This window comes from Microtus ochrogaster, chromosome 4 (genome assembly GCF_000317375.1).
Source record: "Microtus ochrogaster isolate Prairie Vole_2 chromosome 4, MicOch1.0, whole genome shotgun sequence".
NCBI classification, from domain to species: domain Eukaryota; kingdom Metazoa; phylum Chordata; class Mammalia; order Rodentia; family Cricetidae; genus Microtus; species Microtus ochrogaster.
This window is the reverse complement of record NC_022011.1, coordinates 31,238,400-31,244,658: the sequence shown is the minus strand read 5'-3', so window position 1 is coordinate 31,244,658 and position 6,259 is coordinate 31,238,400.

Sequence of the window (6,259 nt, the reverse complement as noted above, 5' to 3'; positions counted from 1 at the left end):
GACAGGGTTTCTCTGTGGCTTTGGAGCCTGTCCTGGAACTAGCTCTGTAGACCAGGCTGGTCTCGAACTCACAGAGATCCGCCTGCCTCTGCCTCACGAGTGCTGGGATTAAAGGTGTGCGCCACCATCGACCGGCTAGTACAGCTGTCTTGATCCAGTCCCTGGGCCAAGGTGTTACTTCAGACCTCAAAGCTTGAGAAGAACTTCTTTTTTTTTTTTTTTGGTTTTTTCGAGACAGGGTTTCTCTGTGGTTTTGGAGCCTGTCCTGGAACTAGCTCTGTAGACCATGCTGGTCTCGAACTCACAAAGATCCGCCTGCCTCTGCCTCCCAAGTGCTGGGATTAAAGGCGTGCGCCACCACCGCCCGGCGAGAACTTCTGAGCATATCATAGAAGCACCAGATGGCTGAGATGCAGGTGAAGGTGACGGGGGAGTTTGGGAGAAACCATACCATCACAGCCACTGAACAGCACTGCAGGGGCTTGGGAGAAGCACAAACCAGTGGGAACCAAGAGTGTGTGGAAGACTTGACAACGGTGTGTACAGCCCCAGAGTCTTTCCCAGACATAATACTACACGGCCTCCACAAAAATTTATGTTCTGTGGCTGGAATGATAGTTTGGAGTTAGGGACACTGGCTGCTCTTCCAGAGGACCTGGGTTCAATTCCCAGTACCCACATGGCAACTCACAACTGTAACGCCAGCTCAAACTTACATGACAACTTCACACAGACACACGTGCAGGCAAAATACCAATGCACAATAACAAAAATAAATAATTTAAAGCACACGTTCCTTGCTAAGGATGCAGCATTTCGAGTGGTCCTAGGGCCGATGGGGACCAGTTGCTGCAGATCACGATGAAGATCTCTCAAATAAGGAACTGATAGAACGAGTGGGAGATGCTGGCAGGAGAGGACAGTGGAAATTTCCAGTCACCCTATGCCTGCTGGTCACAGAAAAGCTGTCGAGTACCTTTTCACAAGTAACAGTGAAAATAGCGTACAGGTCCCTAGCAGTAACAGCCCTAATAACGAGTAAAACCTGAAACTGTCAAGAACAACCAATATAAGCCTGCTACAGGAATTGGAAGAGAAGGAGCAGCACTCAAAGCAACTATCTTAGGACGGTTTCAGGTGTAGCCAAAATTTAAAGCAAAAGCACAAAAATGATCGCAGTAGGTGAAAGCTGCTGAGCCTGTCTATTTTTAGATGCTTAACATCCTTGGAAACCGTGCTGCTGGTATATCCATTTTCTTATGTAAGAGTATCATATTTTTGCATTCAAGTGTGCTAAAAGCGATAGCCCAGTAGGCAAAACACTTCCTATGCAAGCATGAGGTCTAGAGTTTGATACCCAGACTCGTGGCAACGGGGGAAAGGGCAGGGCTGGAGAGACAGCTCAGCAATAAGAGCACTTGTTCTTGCAGAGGAGTTGGGTTCAGTTCCCAGCATCCACATGGTGGCTCACAACCTTTTGTAATTCCAGCTCCAGATCTAATGCCTTCTTCTGGCCTCCGAGGGCACCGGGCACACCTGTGGAGCACATACACCCATACACATAGGAATTTTTTTGTTTGTTTGATTTTTGTTTTTGGATTTTTTGAGACAGGGTTTCTCTGTAGTTTTTTGGTCCCTGTCCTGGAACTAGCTCTTGTAGTCCAGGCTGGCCTCGAACTCACAGAGATCTTCCTGCCTCTGCCTCCCGAGTGCTGGGATTAAAGGCGTGCACCACCACCGCCCAGCCACATAGGAATTTTTTTAATATTTATTTATTATGTATACAATATTCTGTCTGTGTGTATGTCCACAAGAGGGCACCAGACATCATTCCAGATGGTTGTGAGCCACCATGTGGTTGCTAGGAATCAAACTCAGGACCTTTGGAAGAGCAGACAATGCTCTTAACCACTGAGCCATCTCTCCAGCCCCCCACATAGGAATTTTTTAAAGGCAGATATGGCACACTTAATGCCAACCAGCCCAGCCTACCTAGTTGGTTCCAGCCCAATGGAAGACAGGATCCCTAAAAAATGAGATGACTGGGTGTGGTGGACATTTTTAATCCCAGGCTCATGAGTCAGAGCAAAGTGGATCTTTGTGATTTGAGAACAGTCTGGTCTACACAGCCAATTCCAAGTCAGCCAGGGCTACATTATCAGGCCCAACGATTTCTTCAAAGTGTCTATGCTGCCTATGGTGACATCATTTTCTTTTTAGAGTAAGATGGTTTAGTCAAGACCAAATGTTGAAAATATTTTTATGATTTATATTATGTTATCAAGTAGTTTATGATATCAAAAACAGGGGCTAGAGAGATGGTTCAGAGGTTAAGAGCATTGACTGCTCTTCCAGAGGTCCTGAGTTCAATTCCCAGCAACCACATGGTGGTTTACAACCATCTGTAATGAGATCTGATGCCATCTTCTGGTGTTCAATACGTGCAGGGCATATACAACATAACAGATAAATAAAATCATTAAAAAATAAAAAAATGGAAAATGGCAATCCAATCATTATATGAAGAATTTCTGATTATAATACATGCAGTGAAGAAAATAAAACCAACACAGAAAGTGGCTTTAGGACAGGTTGAGGGGTGAGAACTAGTTTAACATGATATTCAGAGAGGCCACTTAATAAAAAACAAAAAGTGATATCAAAAACAAAATTTGAGGGAGCTGTGGAGATAGCACAGCAGTTAAGAGCACTAGTCAAGGACCTGAATGTGATTCTCAGCACCCACATGACAGTTCGCAAGCATCTATAATCCCAGTTCAAGGCGACCTGATGCCCTCTTCTGACCTCTGTAGGGACCAGGCATAACCGTGGTGCATATACATACACGCAGGCAACATACTCAAACACAAAATTTTAAAATGTAATTTTTAAAAACTTGCCAGATGTGGCAATGCATATCTTTAATCCAACTCTCAGGAGGCAGGGGCAGGTGGATCTCTGAATTAGAGGCCATCTTGTTCTACATAGCAAGTTCCAGGACAGCCAGGCCTATGTAGTCCCTGTCTCAAAAAAAAAAAAATGTGCCAGAACTTGACAATAAAACAGACAGTGTTAGCCAGGCATGGCGGCATATGCCTTTAATCCCAGCATTTGGGAGACAGAGGCAAGTGGATCTCTGTGAGTTCAAGGGCAGCCTGGTCTACAAAGCAAGTTACAGACAGCTGTGTAAGCATGTGCATATATATATATATACATATATATATATATATACAGAAAGAGAGAATGTGTATGTGTGTATATATATATATATATTCTCTATCATAGGGCTGTTATATAGAGAAACCCTTTCTCAAAAAAAAAAAAAAACAAAGACAAAACCCACAAAACTGACAGTGTAATATTTTCAGTGGATTTGACTGTTCATTCAAATGAGTTAAATATGTGTCTTCAAGGTGAAATCTGATTATCAGTACAATGTTTCAACCATAGCAGTATTCTAAATGAAATGGTAGGACAAGTTAAGGCACACCATTTAATGGATGTCTATACACCGTCTAAGCACAGTCCTATTTTTAAATAGCAAAAATATTTAGCCTTGTTTTTCAATCTGATACATGAATTTGAAAACAGACTTCAAGAGAGAATATTTTGTCATATTTACAGCTCCATTTTCAATTGACATAAACACGTGACCTGACGTTGTGTTTTTATTCTTCGTGTGGATGGGTGCGGAGGTTGGAAGACAACCTGTGGAGTCAGTTCTCTCCTAACGTTTCAAGGGATGGAACTCAGGTGGTCAGCCTTGGCAGAAAGAACCCTCACCCACTGAGTCGTCATGCCAACCCAGGGCCCTACTAATTTTCAAGGGGAATCTTCCCAGGAACAAATGCCCTAGGCTTCCACAATCGTGCCTTATTCATGTCATTGCTTGGTAGAAGTACCTGTATCTGTGAGCAACTATTTTCAGGGATGAAACAGTAAAATTAGAACCAAAACATCTGACATTTCAGAACACACATAATTTCAACTCGTTCCACTGAACCAGACACCTTGCGTTTATTATTTGCCGAGGCAGGGGTGGGTGCACATTGCATCTGGGCATGCACTGGTGGCCAAAGGGTGACTATCAGGAGTCAGCTCGCTCTTTTCCACATGTGATCCCAGGCACTGAATGCAGGTCACCAGGCTCAGCAGTGAGCAACCTTACCTTCTGAACCATCTCACTGGCATTCAAACCAGATATTGATGAGCTGATTTATCAAATACAATGTAAAATATATAACTAACTTCATGTGTCCCTCTTTTCTTACATTTATTTAAGTTTATATTTGTTTTTAAATGTATTTATTTTTTGATTGCTTGCTCCACATGTATGCCTGCATGCCAGAAGAGGGCATCAGAGCCCCTTATAGATGGTTGTGAGCCACCATGTGGTTGCTGGGAATTGAACTCAAGACCTCTAAAAAAGCAGCCAGTGCTCCTAACAGTTGAGCCATCTCATCAGCCTGCCTCTTATATTTATTATTAAAAAAATTAACCAATGAAGTTCCACAACTTAGATACGTTCATTTATCAGCGATCACATAGTTGAGACCTGCTCAATTATTTTAAGACTTTCCCAACTGAGCTCCACATTTCACTAGTATTTGTAGATTTAATATGTGATCCAAGGCAGCTCTTCATCCAGTGTGTCCCAGGGAAGTGAAAAGGTTGGATACCTCTGTACAGAAACATCAACTCATAAACACAGACAAAATCAATCACCATTTCACAATTATTATACTCAAGCAAGAATAGTTGTGGATGTTAGAGTTGGTAGAAGTTACAGTAAGAACTAGATAGTTTCATAGTCTCAAAGTATCTCCACATTCAACACTAACGACAAAGAGATAAACAGTAATCTTAATGGAGAAACCTGACATACATGTGTAACGGTTTGAATATAAAAAGCTCCCCACAAGTTCACGTGTTAAACACTCTGTCTCAGGTGGTGATGCTGTTTCTGAAAGTGGTGAGAACTTGAGGAACTGGAGCCTAGCAGATGGAAGTAGGTCGTTAAGGGCATGCTTTTGAAGGTCTGTGGTCCCAGGTCCTTTCCTGGCTCTCTGCCATAAGATAAACAGCTTCTTCCCATTCTCCACCATCACAGTGTTTTCCCTCACCATCGGCCCAGAATCAGTGGAGTCAAAGACTGTGGGCTGAATGTGTTGACACCATGAGCTGAAATCAGGCCTCCTTTTAAGTTCCTGGGGTTTTTTTTGTTTGTTTGTTTGTTTTGTTTTGTTTGGTGTTTTGTTTTTGAGACAGGGTTTCTCTGTGTAGTTGTCCCTGGACTCACTATGTACACCTTGAACTCAGAGATCCACCTGTCTCTGCCTCCCAAGTGCTGGGATTAAAGGTGTATGCCACCATGCCAAGCTAAGATTGTTCTTTCTATCAAGTATTTGGTACAGCACTGAAAGAGTAACTGGTATGCCACCTTAACTTGGTGTCTTGGCTATTGCTCCATTGCTCTGATGGAACACCATGGCCAAGGCATTTAACTGGGGGCTTGCTTACTGCTTCAGAGGGTGAGTTCGTGTCCATCATGGCAGAGAGTGTGAAGGCAGGCAGGCCTGGTACTGAGCAGTAGCTGAGAGCTTATATCCTGATCCCCAGACAGGAAGCAGAGAGAAACTGGGCCTGATTAAACCTCAAAGCCCACTCCCAGCAACACACCTCCCACAACAAGGCCACGCCTCCTAATCCTTCCCAAACAGTTCCACAAACTTGTCAAGCATTCAGATATTTGGGCCTATGGGGGCCATTCTCATTCAAACCACAAGAAGTCTTCAGCAGTGGAACATACCACTACCATTATACCGTCAGGTCACACTGAGAACACATATCACTACTGTGGAATTTCTGCTAGACAACCAAAGTTGGAATCTAACACGAAACAAACACACACTGGAGACTATTCATCAAAATAGTCAGGGGTAGGGTTATAGCTCAGTCATAAAACACTTGCCTAGCATGCACAAAACCCCTAGTTCCATACACACAGAGACACCTCTCTCTCTCTCTCTCTCTCTCTCTCTCTCTCTCTCTCTCTCTCTCTCTCTGAGGAGCAAAGGTGTCCTGGGTTGTATTTTGTTTTGCTTGTATTTTTGTTTGTTTGTTTTTTAAAGTATTTTATTTTATTTATTTATTCTGTCTGTGTGTATGCCTGCAGGCCAGAATAGGGCACCAGATCTCATTACAGATGGTTGTGAGCCACCATGTGGTTGCTGGGAATTGAACTCAGGACCTTTGGAAG